Below are 15,054 nucleotides of genomic sequence, written 5' to 3'. Positions count from 1 at the left end.
CTCTCGCCCCCATCTCTCTCTCTCTCGCCCCATCCTCTCTCTCTCCGCCCCCATCTCTCTCTCTCTCCGCCCCCATCTCTCTCTCTCTCCGCCCCCATCCTCTCTCTCTCTCCGCCCCCATCTCTCTCTCTCTCCGCCCCCATCTCTCTCTCTCTCCGCCCCCATCTCTCTCTCTCTCCGCCCCCATCTCTCTCTCTCTCCGGCCCCCATCTCTCTCTCTCTCCGCCCCCATCTCTCTCTCTCTCCGCCCCCATCTCTCTCTCTCTCCGCCCCCATCTCTCTCTCTCTCCGCCCCCATCTCTCTCTCTCTCCGCCCCCATCTCTCTCTCTCTCCGCCCCCATCTCTCTCTCTCTCCGCCCCCATCTCTCTCTCTCTCCGCCCCATCCTCTCTCTCTCTCCGCCCCCATCTCTCTCTCTCTCCGCCCCCATCTCTCTCTCTCTCCGCCCCCATCTCTCTCTCTCTCCGCCCCCATCTCTCTCTCTCTCCGCCCCCATCTCTCTCTCTCTCCGCCCCCATCTCTCTCTCTCTCCGCCCCCATCTCTCTCTCTCTCCGCCCCCATCTCTCTCTCTCTCCGCCCCCATCTCTCTCTCTCTCCGCCCCCATCTCTCTCTCTCTCCGCCCCCATCTCTCTCTCTCTCCGCCCCCATCTCTCTCTCTCTCCGCCCCCATCTCTCTCTCTCTCCGCCCCCATCTCTCTCTCTCTCCGCCCCCATCTCTCTCTCTCTCCGCCCCCATCTCTCTCTCTCTCCGCCCCCATCTCTCTCTCTCTCCGCCCCCATCTCTCTCTCTCTCCGCCCCCATCTCTCTCTCTCTCCGCCCCCATCTCTCTCTCTCTCCGCCCCCATCTCTCTCTCTCTCCGCCCCCATCTCTCTCTCTCTCCGCCCCCATCTCTCTCTCTCTCCGCCCCCATCTCTCTCTCTCTCCGCCCCCATCTCTCTCTCTCTCCGCCCCCCATCTCTCTCTCTCTCCGCCCCCATCTCTCTCTCTCTCCGCCCCCATCTCTCTCTCTCTCCGCCCCCATCTCTCTCTCTCTCCGCCCCCATCTCTCTCTCTCTCCGCCCCCATCTCTCTCTCTCTCCGCCCCCATCTCTCTCTCTCTCCGCCCCCATCTCTCTCTCTCTCCGCCCCCATCTCTCTCTCTCTCCCGCCCCCATCTCTCTCTCTCTCTCCGCCCCCATCTCTCTCTCTCTCCGCCCCCATCTCTCTCTCTCTCCGCCCCCATCTCTCTCTCTCTCCGCCCCCATCTCTCTCTCTCTCCGCCCCCATCTCTCTCTCTCTCCGCCCCCATCTCTCTCTCTCTCCGCCCCCATCTCTCTCTCTCTCCGCCCCCATCTCTCTCTCTCTCCGCCCCCATCTCTCTCTCTCTCCGCCCCCATCTCTCTCTCTCTCCGCCCCCATCTCTCTCTCTCTCCGCCCCCATCTCTCTCTCTCTCCGCCCCCATCTCTCTCTCTCTCCGCCCCCATCTCTCTCTCTCTCCGCCCCCATCTCTCTCTCTCTCCCGCCCCCATCTCTCTCTCTCTCCGCCCCCATCTCTCTCTCTCTCCGCCCCCATCTCTCTCTCTCTCCGCCCCCATCTCTCTCTCTCTCCGCCCCATCTCTCTCTCTCTCCGCCCCATCTCTCTCTCTCTCCGCCCCCATCTCTCTCTCTCTCCGCCCCCATCTCTCTCTCTCTCCGCCCCCATCTCTCTCTCTCTCCGCCCCCATCTCTCTCTCTCTCCGCCCCCATCTCTCTCTCTCTCCGCCCCCATCTCTCTCTCTCTCCGCCCCCCCATCTCTCTCTCTCTCTCCGCCCCCATCTCTCTCTCTCTCCGCCCCCATCTCTCTCTCTCTCCGCCCCCATCTCTCTCTCTCTCCGCCCCATCTCTCTCTCTCTCCGCCCCCATCTCTCTCTCTCTCCGCCCCCATCTCTCTCTCTCTCCGCCCCCATCTCTCTCTCTCTCCGCCCCCATCTCTCTCTCTCTCCGCCCCCATCTCTCTCTCTCCGCCCCCATCTCTCTCTCTCCGCCCCCATCTCTCTCTCTCTCCGCCCCCATCTCTCTCTCTCTCCGCCCCCCATCTCTCTCTCTCTCCGCCCCCATCTCTCTCTCTCTCCGCCCCCATCTCTCTCTCTCTCCGCCCCATCTCTCTCTCTCTCCGCCCCCATCTCTCTCTCTCTCCGCCCCCATCTCTCTCTCTCTCCGCCCCCATCTCTCTCTCTCCGCCCCCATCTCTCTCTCTCTCCGCCCCCATCTCTCTCTCTCTCCGCCCCCATCTCTCTCTCTCTCCGCCCCCATCTCTCTCTCTCTCCGCCCCCATCTCTCTCTCTCTCCGCCCCCATCTCTCTCTCTCTCCGCCCCCATCTCTCTCTCTCTCCGCCCCCATCTCTCTCTCTCTCCGCCCCATCTCTCTCTCTCTCCGCCCCCATCTCTCTCTCTCTCCGCCCCCATCTCTCTCTCTCTCCGCCCCCATCTCTCTCTCTCTCCGCCCCCATCTCTCTCTCTCTCCGCCCCATCTCTCTCTCTCTCCGCCCCCATCTCTCTCTCTCTCCGCCCCCATCTCTCTCTCTCTCCGCCCCCATCTCTCTCTCTCTCCGCCCCCATCTCTCTCTCTCTCCGCCCCCATCTCTCTCTCTCTCCGCCCCCATCTCTCTCTCTCTCCGCCCCCATCTCTCTCTCTCTCCGCCCCCATCTCTCTCTCTCTCCGCCCCCATCTCTCTCTCTCTCCGCCCCCATCTCTCTCTCTCTCCGCCCCCATCTCTCTCTCTCTCCGCCCCCATCTCTCTCTCTCTCCGCCCCCATCTCTCTCTCTCTCTCCGCCCCCATCTCTCTCTCTCTCCGCCCCCATCTCTCTCTCTCTCCGCCCCCATCTCTCTCTCTCTCCGCCCCCATCTCTCTCTCTCTCCGCCCCCATCTCTCTCTCTCTCCGCCCCATCTCTCTCTCTCCGCCCCCATCTCTCTCTCTCTCCGCCCCCATCTCTCTCTCTCTCCGCCCCCATCTCTCTCTCTCTCCGCCCCCATCTCTCTCTCTCTCCGCCCCCATCTCTCTCTCTCTCCGCCCCCATCTCTCTCTCTCTCCGCCCCCATCTCTCTCTCTCTCCGCCCCATCTCTCTCTCTCTCCGCCCCCATCTCTCTCTCTCTCCGCCCCCATCTCTCTCTCTCTCCGCCCCCATCTCTCTCTCTCTCCGCCCCCATCTCTCTCTCTATCTCTCTCCCTCCCACTGCTGTCAGAAACACAGAGACACTGACAGAGACACGCACACTGGGGGGGCCCCGTCCCAGCTTGCTGTTGGAGGGCTCCCTGTGCTGCAGTAGGTGAGTAGAAACTTAATTTTTTACTTATTGATTTTTTTTAACTATTTTTTTTATTTTTTATTAATTTCTTTTGATTGATTTATTCATTTATTTATCATTTATTATTGATGATGGTTCATTATTTGTAAAAGTGAAGTGTTTAATGTGTAGGAGTGAAACTGCAGTTTCCTGGTTGAGCATTGAGTCTGCAGGGAGACTGACTAATAACTGGGACTCACAGACTTGTTCACTCTACAGAGCAATACAGAGACAGTGATCCAGGACAGCCATCAATCTTCAATCCCTAAAGCCAAATCTCCTTTGAAAACACTATCAGAAACCATGGGAAAGATGATCATCGCAGGGTTTTGAATAGAAGAGCTGCTGAAAGAGTGTATACGGGGGGTGGGGGATTGCTGTGGCAGGAAATGACCACTCCGATCACTGCTAGAATGTGCTTTCCTTGATTCTGGAGGCTGGTGTGTAGGGTTGCCAAACCTGGTTGGAGGTAATCCTGGAGATTTGACCTCTTGCCCCCCATTCCCCAGTCTGCGCCCTCTCCCCCTGTCCCCCCGCCGGTCTCCGTCCCCTTCCCTCCCCCTGTCCCCCCGCCGGTCTCCGTCCCCCTCCCTCCCCCTGTCCCCCCCGCCGGTCTCCGTCCCCCTCCCTCGCCCCGGTCCTCGCCCCGTCCCCCCGCCAGTGTCCGCCCATCGCCCCCTTCCCCCCCTTCCGGTCTCCGCCCCTCGCCCCCGTCCCCCCACCGGTCTCCGCCCCGCCCCCGTCCCCCCGCCGGTCTCCGCCCATCGCCCCTGTCCCCCCGCCGGTCCTCGCCCCGTCTCCCCGCCAGTCTCCGCCCTCGCCAGTCTCCGCCTGTCTCCGCCCCTCGCCCCCTCCCCCCGCCGGTCTCCGAGATTGCACAGTGTGGAGCCTTTGAATCCCAGAGTTAGTGACTTCTCTGCCACTATGGAAGCTGGCTAAAGGGCTCCCCATTCCTCAAAATGCTGTTTCTTTCCCAAAATCTGCTGCCGCATCGCGCTGACCTGCATATACTGACCTCACAAAAGTGATGGGCCCAAGAGAATTAGGGGAAGGAAAGGAAGCAAGCTGCAAGGAGAAGCACAAGTGATCCTGACTCAGTGAAAGTTCCTGATATAGCAGCTTTGTAACAAGCTGTGACTTGTGTTTTAAGTTATAAAAGGGCTTGTTGCATTGAAGTCTGCCCATCGTTCTTAATTTATGAATGTCTGTGTTTTCAGAGTGCCTCTTGTATATTTTACCATGCAAGTTACTTGGGGATCTCAATAAGTGGCCATTTTTTTTTTTTACAGGTATCCAGTTTTTGGGAGTGTCAGTTTATACAAGCTGACCTGAATTATACAGTATATGAATTTCCAGCAAGCATTTGATGAGATATCTGGCATGATGCTTGTTGGAAAAATTCAGGCATTTAGTATAAGAAGAGAATGGTTGTAAGTCATGCATCCCAGGGGTCAGTGCTGGGTTTACTTTTATTCCTGGTTTATATAGATAATTTGGGCTTGGACACAGTGAGCAGAATCTCAAAATTTGCATGTACAGAATTAAAGGGTTTGTCAAACAATAAGGAGGAATGTTAGTCTTCAGAAAGAGACATACAAGTGATTTAATGCAGTTAAATGTATTCACTCGATGGAAAGGTGCTGAAGGGTTTGGATGAACAGATAGTCCGAGAGGTTAAAATACAAATGCAGATAGTTAAAGCCATAAGGGACTTGTTATGTGGAGAGACTGGGGTCGCTGCGGTTGCTCTCCTTGGAGCAGGGGAGATTTAATAGAGGTGTTCAAAATTATGAAGGGTTTTGATAGAGTAAATAAAGTGCAACAATTTCCACTGGCAGGAGGGTCAATAACCAGAGTGCACACATTTAAGGTAATTGGAAGAACCAGAGGGGAGATGAGAATTTTTTTTTACACAGCGACTTATGATTTGGAATGCACTGCCTGAAAGGGTGGTGAAAGCAGAGCCAATAGTAACTTTCAAAAGGGAATTAGATGCTTGAAAATGGAAAGTTTACATGGCTATGGGGAAAGAACAGGGCAGTTGGATAGCTCTTTGAAAGAGCTGGCACAGGCACGATGGGTCTCCTGTGCTGTATCAATCTATGAAAAAAGGCCACAATCATTTGGGTTTATAAATAGGGCCATAGAATACAAGAGGAACATATGAGGGAGTTCAGAAACTGGCTTCTGAAAAAGCAGAGAACAATAATAAAATGTTACTGACTTTATAAATTGTCCCTGTACTCCCTATTCCCTAAAGTAGTAGATTAAAAGTGTGAACACTGCTATGCAGAGAAAAATTAAAACGTGAAACCATTTTGAGCTGAGATGGCAGGTTGTTGCTGAGCAACAGAATATGACAATCTGTTGCATGTTCTTGGTGCATTCAGCTGCAGATCTGAAAAGTTTGAGATCAGCACTGGAAATTTCCAGTGTGATGGTAATGTACATAGTTCAAATACTGAGGGAAGGAAAGATCAAAAGGAGTAAACCAATATCGTCGGATCCTCTTTTGCTCATTCCTGTCAATTTGCTTATGGCTACAAGTTCCTTCCATAGATGTATTTTCTTTCAGTACCCTATCAAGAGAGGACAGACCTTGTTGTAGAGCAACCTATTGTGATACACCTTAATCAAAAGTCCAAATATACAAAGTTTACCGGGATACCTTCATCCGTCAACCTGGTATCCTTCTCAAAGAATTCCATCAGGTTATTAAGACATGGCATTCTTGTCCAAAAACCATGTCCTGTGTCCCTGATATCCCCTTCTCTGTCAAGCTGGTCTGAATATATGAGCATTTCTTTGGGTAGATGCTATCTGGGCTAACAGCGCGATCTGATTTAAGACCCTTTGTCCTCGTCATCAGATCTTCATCTAAATCTTCATTTTAACATTAGCAACTTTTGTGTCAACTACACATTGTATTAATGAGAACTGAACACAGGAATAAAGATTGATGCACTTAAAACCTCCGCCCTATCCTAGGAGTCCACCTAAATCTGACCTAAGAATCCTTTAGCAATCCTTTATTGTCCTCTGACTCCTACCATATCTTTAAAAAAAAATCACACTTCCTTCCATTTTTACCCATAACCTTCTTTTCAATTGACCTTTTGGCCGCTCTGATAGCAGCTTTTATTATCTTTAGCTGAGCACTATACCTATCCCTATTCCGTTGAAAGTTTTCTTTGAATCTGTAATAGTATTTCTGCTCAAGTTAGTTCTGATTAGTTCATGCATATGACCAGTTAGCCACCTTGATTTGGTTTTATCATGTGCCCTTTGCCAGCGGCACATGTGGATTCCTTTTGCATGGAATGTTTTAAAGATATTCCATATTTTATCTCATCATCATCATCATAGGCAGTCCCTCGGAATCGAGGAAGACTTGCTTCCACCCTAAAAATTAGTTCTTAGATGACTGAACAGTCCAATACAAGATCCACAGTCCCTGTCAAAGGTGGAACAGACAGTCATTGAGGGAAAGGATGGGTGGGATTGGTTTGCCGCATGTTCTTTCCGCTGCCTGCGCTTGGTTTCTGCACGCTCTTGGCGATGAGACTCGAGGTGCTCAGCGCCCTCCCGGATGCACTTCCTCTTTGGCCAGGGACTCCCAGCTGTCGGTGGGGATGTTGCACTTTATCAAGGAGGCTTTGAGGGTGTCCATGAAACGTTTCCTCTGCCCACCTTTGGCTTGTTTGCCTTGAAGGAGTTCCGAGTAAAGCGTTTGCTTTTGGAGTCTCGTGTCAGGCATGCGCACAATGTCAGGCAGCCCAGCGGAGCTGATCGAGTGTGGTCAGTGCTTCAATGCTTGGGATGTTGGCCTGGCCGAAGACGTGTCCTCCCTGGGGATTTGCAGGATCTTGCGGAGACATAATTGGTGGTATTTCTCCAGCGACTTGAGGTGTTTACTGTACATGGTCCATGTGTCTGAGGGCGGGTATTACTACAGCTCTGTAGACCATGAGCTTGGTGGCAGATTTGAGGGTCTGATCTTCGAACACCCTTTTCCTCAGGTGGCCAAAGACTGCACTGGCGCACTGGAGGCGGTGTTGAATCTCGTCGTCAATGTCTGCCCTTGTTAAGAGGCTCCTGATGGTATGGGAGATGGTCCATGTTGTCCAGGGCCGTGCCATGGATCTTGATGACTGGGGGGCAGTGCTGTGCGGCGGGGACAGGTTGGTGGAGGACCTTTGTCTTACGGATATTTAGTGTAAGGCCAATGCTTTCGTACACCTCAGTGAATATGTTGATTATGTCCTGGAGTTCAGTCTCTGTGCGCCGACGCAGGCGTCGTCCGCGTACTGTAGCTCGATGACAGAGGTTGGGACAATCTTGGATCTGGCCTGGAGACAGCAAAAGTTGAACAGGTTCCCACTGGTTCTGTAGTTTAGTTCCACTCCAGCGGAGAGCTTGTTGAATGTGAGGTGGAGCATGGCAGCGAGAAAGATTGAGAAGAGGGTTGGCGCGATGACTCAGCCCTGTTTGACCCCGGTTCGGACGTGGATTGAGTCTGTGATGGATCCGTTGTTAAGGATCACAGCCTGTATGTTGTCATGAAGCAGGTGGAGGATGGTGACGACTTTTGAGGGCAGCCAAAACGGAGGAGGACGCTCCATAGACCCTCGCGGTTGACAGTGTCAAAGACCTTTGTAAAGTGAAAGAAGGCCATGTACAAGGGTTGCTGCTGTTCCCTGCATTTTTCAAGCAGCTGTCGCGCTGTAAAAATCGTGTACATTATACCCTGCAGGGGACGAAATCCGCACTATGACACCGGGAGGATGGTCGAGGAGGATTCTGGCGACGACTTTCCCAGTGGCTGATAACAGGGAGATTCCTCTGTAGTTGCCACAGTCGGACTTGTCCCCTTTTTTAAAGATGGTCACGATCACTGCATCTCTCAGATCTCCCGGCGTGTTCTCCTTCCTCTAGATGAGAGAGATGAGGTCATGCATTCGCGCCAACAATGCCTCTCCACCATACTTCAGTGCCTCAGCGGGGATTCCATCCGCTCCCGTGGCCTTGTTGTTCTTGAGCTGTCTTGTGGCTTTTTCTACCTCGTGCAGGGCTGGGGTTTTACTGAGGTGGTGGCTGATAGCATGCTGCAGGATGGAGTTGAGGACACTCGAGTCAAAGGCAGGTTAAGGAGATCTTCGAAGTGCTCCTTCCAGTGGGCTCTGACTGCCTCGGTGTCGTAGATGTTTCACCGTTCTTGGCCAGCATTGTGGTGGGATCTTGGGTATTTGGGCCGTAGGTGGCCTTGACTGTTTTATCTGAATATTTTATCTGAATAGTTGTTATCACCACATAATAGGGTTTCCAAGCGCAGGCAGCAGAAAGTGCGTGCAGCAAATCTGTCCCACCTGTGACGGACTGGCTCTTGTATTGGACTGTTCAGCCACCTTAAGGATTCATTTTAAGAGTGAAAGCCGTCGAAGAGTCCTCGATTCCAAGAGACTGCCTATGATATGAGGGTTTCCTAGTTGACCAATTTAATTTCCCTGCCATTTTTGAATGTTTAGCTCTAGTGTCCAGGCTGATATTCCTCAACCAACATCACTAAAACAGGTGGTGATTTAACTTATTTGTGGGAGATTACTGTGCACAAATTGGCTCCGACCTACCGCTGGTATTCTCATGCAGGTCAGGGCCGCCACGCTACTTCCAGGGCCGCTCGCCTGCGAGAGACCATCAGCGGCAGGTCGGAGCCATAAAAGGTGTGCGTGTGGCAACCCTGGGAGCAGCATGGCGGCATACCACTTCAGGAAGCAGCACGAGCTGGTGCAGGAGGGTGACGGCAGTGAAGAGGGCGACTGGATTGGACGTCCCCATAATCCAGGTCGCTGATTGGAGTGTGGGCATGTGCAGCAGGAGCGGCAAGTGATCGGGGCCCAGGAGAGGCAAGGGCCCAGGGGCAGCACGGGCCAGCCCACACTGCGATATGTGTGCACACTAGGTTCAGTGCAGCAGAGCTGGTCTCCAGTTGTCTTGGTTAATCCTTGTCACTGGACCAAGACCTAGCTCTGTCGAGCCCATGTGGTGGCTGGTGTGCAACAGCCACCACACGTTAAAAAAATCCATGCACAGGCATCTTCCACCCTTCAAGATGTAGTTTGGGACCTGGAATATCAGATCTCTCATTGAAACATCTGTGAACTCAGCCCTTTTTGGTGTAGAAGCAAGTCATCCTCGATACAAGGGACTACCTAAGAGAAGAAAGAAGCAGTGTTACATTTGAACAAAACATTGATTAGGTCGCAGAGTACTATGCGCAGTTTTGGGTGCCCAATATTAAAGCTGTAGAGAGCGTACAGTATAGATTCACCAGAATGATGCCATGGCTGGGAAACTATCATGGTGTAGAGAGGCGGGAGGTGCTGGGACTATTTCCACAGAGAGAGTAAAGAGATTTAACAGGGATTTTTAAAATGAAGGGCTTTGCGAAAGTGAAAAAGGAAAGACTATTTCCTCTGGTTGGGGCGTGCATAATGGAGGTGATCATCAACTTTAAATTGCCAGTGAGTGAGGAGAGGTGAAGAGAAATTTTTGTACACCGGATGGAATGCTTTGCCATAGTGAGTGGCTGAGGCAGAGACCATTGCATCTTTTAAGAAATATTGGTTAAAAATTTAAGCAGAGGAAGATACAGGAATATGGGGAGGGAACAGGGCAGTGGATTATCCAGCAAAGAGTCAGGGCAGATATCGGGACAGAAGACCTCCTTTTGTGCTGTAAATTCCATTCTATTTCTAATGGAAATGATACAAGATTGATCTTTTCGCTTTACAAAGCTGTTAAAAATCTTTTCACTATATATCAGACACGCAGTTTCTTCCCTCACTCTAATTTGATTTTTTTTTTAATTGAATTTTAAAAGCAAACACTATCTTTTCATGGAAATAGATAGGAAGATAGGGTGGGAGGAGTAGGGGAAATGGAAATTGGTTAATGGTGAGGGGATGTTTGACTTCTTACTACATATGCTTGGTGCCAGTAGATGGTGGGTTAAGGGTGAGGTGGCTGACTGGAACAAGGTGGAGTCGGGTGTGGGGGGGGGGGGTGGTGCAAGGAATAAAGAAGTTGAGCAGGTAGTTTAAAGGGGATGAAAGAGGGGCTATGATGGGAATAACCATCATGACCCCTCCTGATGTGATAGGATGTGGAATGAATTGTAGAAGGGGCAGGAGATATGATGGGAGCAAGGGGGCAAGTGATTGGGGGAGGGGAGAAAGTCACTGAGTGCCACATTTTCCCTGCAACCCCAACCAAATGCGCCCTGCAACTTTTGGCTCCTTTCCGTGCAGCACCACACCTACCACCTAAAAGGAAAGGAAAAGACCGAGCAATAGGAGAGTGAGAGAAATAACCAAAGGAGGAGAAATAGAAAGAGAACATGAAGACAGCAGAGGCAGGTGAGAGAGACCATATTCTGACTTACTCTATGAAACAGCATGAGAGATTGACTAGTGTGAAGGAGGCCTGGGAGTGAGAACTAAACGACCAGATAGGAAGAATGTGATAAATGTTGCCAAATCAGCTTGAATGCAGAGTACCAAGGTTTCTCATTCTAAGGTCCTATATATACCTCTAAATACTGTGCCATAAAGTGCACAATAATTATAAATTAATAACAAACATTAAATATATATTTGTTAAATAAAATTTAGAGGGTTAATACTGCAAGATTATTTCTGCTGGTTGATGACTTTGTAACAAGAGGGCTTAAACACAAGATTAGTACTAAATACATAATGGAAGGCAAGATTTTTCTTCAGGCAAAGGAGTTAGGACAAGGAATGCAGTTCAGGTGCAGCGTCCAGATTCCGGAACCCTCTGGACCGAGGCCGCTCTGGGTTCCGCGTTTTTCCGGACTTTGGATCGTCTTTGTGATGTCACGAATCCGGAAACGGCAAGTTCGGGTATTTCCGGATTTCAGAGCGTCAGAAAGGGAGGGGGCGGTGGGGGGGGAAATCGCCGTCGAGGAGCTGTTGGGGCCACCGGCCCTGCTGTCGAGGGAGGAGCTGTTGGGACGGGGCCCAGCATCGAGGGAGGAGCTGTTCGGACGGGGCCCCGCCATCGAGGGAGGAGCTGTTGGGACGGGGCCCAGCATCGAGGGAGGAGCTGTTCGGACGGGGCCCCGCCATCGAGGGAGGAGCTGTTGGGACGGGACCCAGCATCGAGGGAGGAGCTGTTGGGACGGGACCCAGCATCGAGGGAGGAGCTGTTGGGACGGGGCCCCACCGCCGAGGGAGGAGCTGTGGGGGCGGGGCCCCACCGCCGAGGGAGGAGCTGTGGGGGCGGGACCCCGCCATCGAGGGAGGAGCTGTTGGGGCGGGGCCCCACCGCCGAGGGAGGAGCTGTGGGGGCGGGGCCCCACCGCCGAGGGAGGAGCTGTGGGGGCGGGACCCCGCCATCGAGGGAGGAGCTGTTGGGACGGGACCCAGCATCGAGGGAGGAGCTGTTGGGACGGGGCCCCACCGCCGAGGGAGGAGCTGTTGGGGCGGGACCCCGCCATCGAGGGAGGAGCTGTTGGGGCGGGGCCCCACCGCCGAGGGAGGAGCTGTGGGGGCAGGGCCCTGCTGTCGAGGGAGGAGCTGTGGGGGCGGGGCCCCGCCGCCGAGGGAGGAGCTGTTGGGGCGGGGCCCCACCGCCGAGGGAGGAGCTGTTGGGGCAGGCCGGTGAGGGGGCTCCAAGGTAAGGGGAGTGGGGTGAGGCGAACATCAGCGGGGTAAAGGCAGCAGCGGCGGCAAGGTGTGACCCCGAGGTAAGGGCAGCAGCGGCGAGCGAGCCCCGAGGTCGGCGGGTCCGGATTCCAGAACATTTTCCGGATTCCAGTCGACCCTGCCACCAATTGGTCCGGATTCCGGATACCGGAACTCTGGATTTTGGATGTTGCACCTGTACTACAAGGGAAGTCAATCACTGCAAGTAAGAAGCAATTAGATAAACATATGAAGAGGAAAAATATTAAAACGTATCGGGAAAGAGCAGCGAATGGGTTAGCGTAGATATCTCGAGCATGGAGGTAGCACCAGCACAGGCACAAGCTGAATGTGTGCTGAAGATTCTCTGAATAGAAGTAACCTCATCTTTTTTTCTGTCCACTCTGCTTATGTTTGTATGGATACCTATATAACACTGTAGTCTGACATTTATCCTCTTGGATTTTCAGAGGTTACTCCGTAATAGTTGGCGGGAAATTGTGTTTGGGAAATTGATGGGATTGAAGGCCGATAAATCCCCGGGGCCTGATAGTCTGCATCCGTAGTACTTAAGGAAGTAGCCCTAGAAATAGTGGATGCATTGATGATCATTGTCGACTCTGGATCGGTTCCTATGGACTGGAGGGTAGCTAATGTAACACCACTTTTTAAGAAAGGAGGGAGAGAGAAAACGGGTAATTATGGACCGGTTAGCCTGACATCAGTCGTGGGGAAAATGTTGGAATCAATTATTAAAGACAAAATAGCAGCACATTTGGAAAGCAGTGACAAGATCAGTCCAAGTCAGCATGGATTTATGAAAGGGAAATCCTGCTTGACAAATCTTCTAGAATTGTTTGAGGATGTAACTGGTAGAGTGGATGAGGGAGAACCAGTGGATGTGGTCTATTTGGAGTTTCAAAAGGCTTTTGACAAGGTCCCACACAAGAGATTGGTGTGCAAAATTAAAGCACATGGTATTGGGGGTAATGTACTGATGTGGATAGAGAACTGGTTGGCAGACAGGAAGCAGAGAGTCGGGATAAACGGGTCCTTTTCAGAATGGCAGGCAGTGACTAGTGGGGTGCTGCAAGGCTCAGTGCTGGGACCCCAGCTCTTTACAATATACATGAATGATTTGGATGAGCGAATTGAGTGTAATATATCCAAGTTTGCAGATGACACTAAGCTGGGTGGCGGTGTGAGCTGTGAGGAGGTCGTTAAAAGGCTGCAGGGTGACTTGGACAGGTTAGGTGAGTGGGCAAACGTGTGGCAGATGCAGTATAATGTGGATAAATGTGAGGTTATCTACTTTGGGGGCAAAAACACAAAGGCAGAATATTATCTGAATGGCGGCAGATTAGGAAAAGGGGAGGTGCAACGAGACCTGGGTGTCATGGTACATCAGTCATTGAAAGTTGGCATGCAGGTACAGCAGGCGGTGAAGAAGGCAAATGGCATGTTGGCCTTCATAGCTAGGGGATTTGAGTATAGGAGCAGGGAGGTCTTACTGCAGTTGTACAGGGCCTTGGTGAGGCCTCACCTGGAGTATTGTGTTCCGTTTTGGTCTCCTAATCTGAGGAAGGACGTCCTTGCTATTGAGGGAGTGCAGCGAAGGTTCACCAGATTGATTCCCGGGATGGCAGGACTGACATATGAGGAGAGACTGGATCAACTGGCCCTGTATTCACTGGAGTTTAGAAGGATGAGAGGGGATCTCATAGAAACATAAAATTCTGACGGGACTGGACGGGTTAGATGCAGGAAGAATGTTCCCGATGTTGGGGAAATCCACAACCAGGGGACATAATCTAAGGATAAGGGGTAAGCCATTTAGGACCGAGATGAGGAGAAACTTCTTCACTCAGTTGTTAACCTGTGGAATTCCCTACCGCAGAGAGTTGTTGATGCCAGTTCATTGGATATATTCAAGAGGGAGTTAGATGTGGCCCTTATGGCTAAAGGGATCAAGGGGTATGGAGAGAAAGCAGGAAAAGGGTACTGAGGTGAATGATCAGCCATGATCTTATTGAATGGTAGTGCAGGCTCGAAGAGCCGAATGGGCTACTCTTGCACCTATTTTCTATGGACCCAAGTTTCCGGCCGCGCCTAGAACGGCGCAGCCCCGACCTGGACACCCGTATTTTTGCGCTCGAAAATGCACCTAAAAAATACTTACCGATTCTCTGGCGCCCTGCAGGTCCTCTGGAGCTGGGCGTGGCGCAGCACGAGCTGTGGGGGGGCGGAGCCAGGTCCCTGCGCTGAAAACAGTGCCAGGACCTCTGCACAGGCGTGCTACAGTGGGCGCGCATGTGCTGTAGCTCCAGGCGCCCAAAACTGTGTGGGAGGAGCCCTAAAGCACGCAGCCCCTAGCCCTGGCCGAATGGCCTCACTGGGGCTGTGTGGATCAGGCTGCACCTCCCACTTCCTCCCTTCAGCTGGCTCTCAAACCTCCCCCGACTCCCCCTCCCCCAACTCCGACTCCCCCTCCCCCAACTCCGACTCCCCCTCCCCCAACTCCGACTCCCCCTCCCCCAACTCCGACTCCCCCTCCCCCAACTCCGACTCCCCCTCCCCCAACTCCGACTCCCCCTCCCCCAACTCCGACTCCGCCCCGCGCTCCCCCCGCCCCGCGCTCCCCCCGCCCCGCGCTCCCCCCGCCCCCTCTCCTTCTCCCCCCCCCCTCTCCTTCTCCCCCCCCCCTCTCCTTCTCCCTCTCCCCCCCCCCCCTCCCCTCGCTGGCAGAAACACAGACACTGACAGAGAGTGAGAGAGACACACACAGACAGAGAGATAGAGACACACTTTGGGGGGGGGGGGGGGGGGGGCCAGCACGCTGTTGGAGGGCTCCCGGTGCTGCAGTCAGCAAGTAGAAAATGTTTTATTTATTGATAAATTTAAAAAAAAATTTTTGATTGATTTATTGATGTATTTATCATTTATTATTGATGATGGTTCTTTATTTGTAAAACTGAAGTGTTTAATGTTTGTAAACATCCCTTTTAAACCCCCCCCCCCCCACCCATTCCCGACGC

General features: G+C 52.7%; 1 protein-coding gene across 3 annotated transcripts in view; it reads left to right on the top strand.

Moving 5' to 3' along the window:
• The window catches only part of pam (peptidylglycine alpha-amidating monooxygenase), a 398,693-nt gene that overhangs the window by 49,070 nt on the left and 334,569 nt on the right, over positions 1 to 15,054 (top strand). The window contains exon 3 of one of the 3 annotated variants that reach the window (XM_070884252.1): positions 10,622 to 10,729. The exons of the other annotated variants lie outside the window; for them this stretch is intronic. The gene's annotated coding sequence lies outside the window, so the exon portion shown is untranslated. The remainder of the gene's footprint in view (positions 1 to 10,621; positions 10,730 to 15,054) is intronic. 3 annotated transcript variants of the gene reach the window in all.

The sequence above is a fragment of the Pristiophorus japonicus genome, chromosome 1 (assembly GCF_044704955.1).
Source record: "Pristiophorus japonicus isolate sPriJap1 chromosome 1, sPriJap1.hap1, whole genome shotgun sequence".
In the NCBI taxonomy this organism is placed as follows: Eukaryota; Metazoa; Chordata; class Chondrichthyes; family Pristiophoridae; genus Pristiophorus; species Pristiophorus japonicus.
Note: the sequence above shows the minus strand (reverse complement) of the source record. Positions and strands in the feature narration are given on the sequence as shown.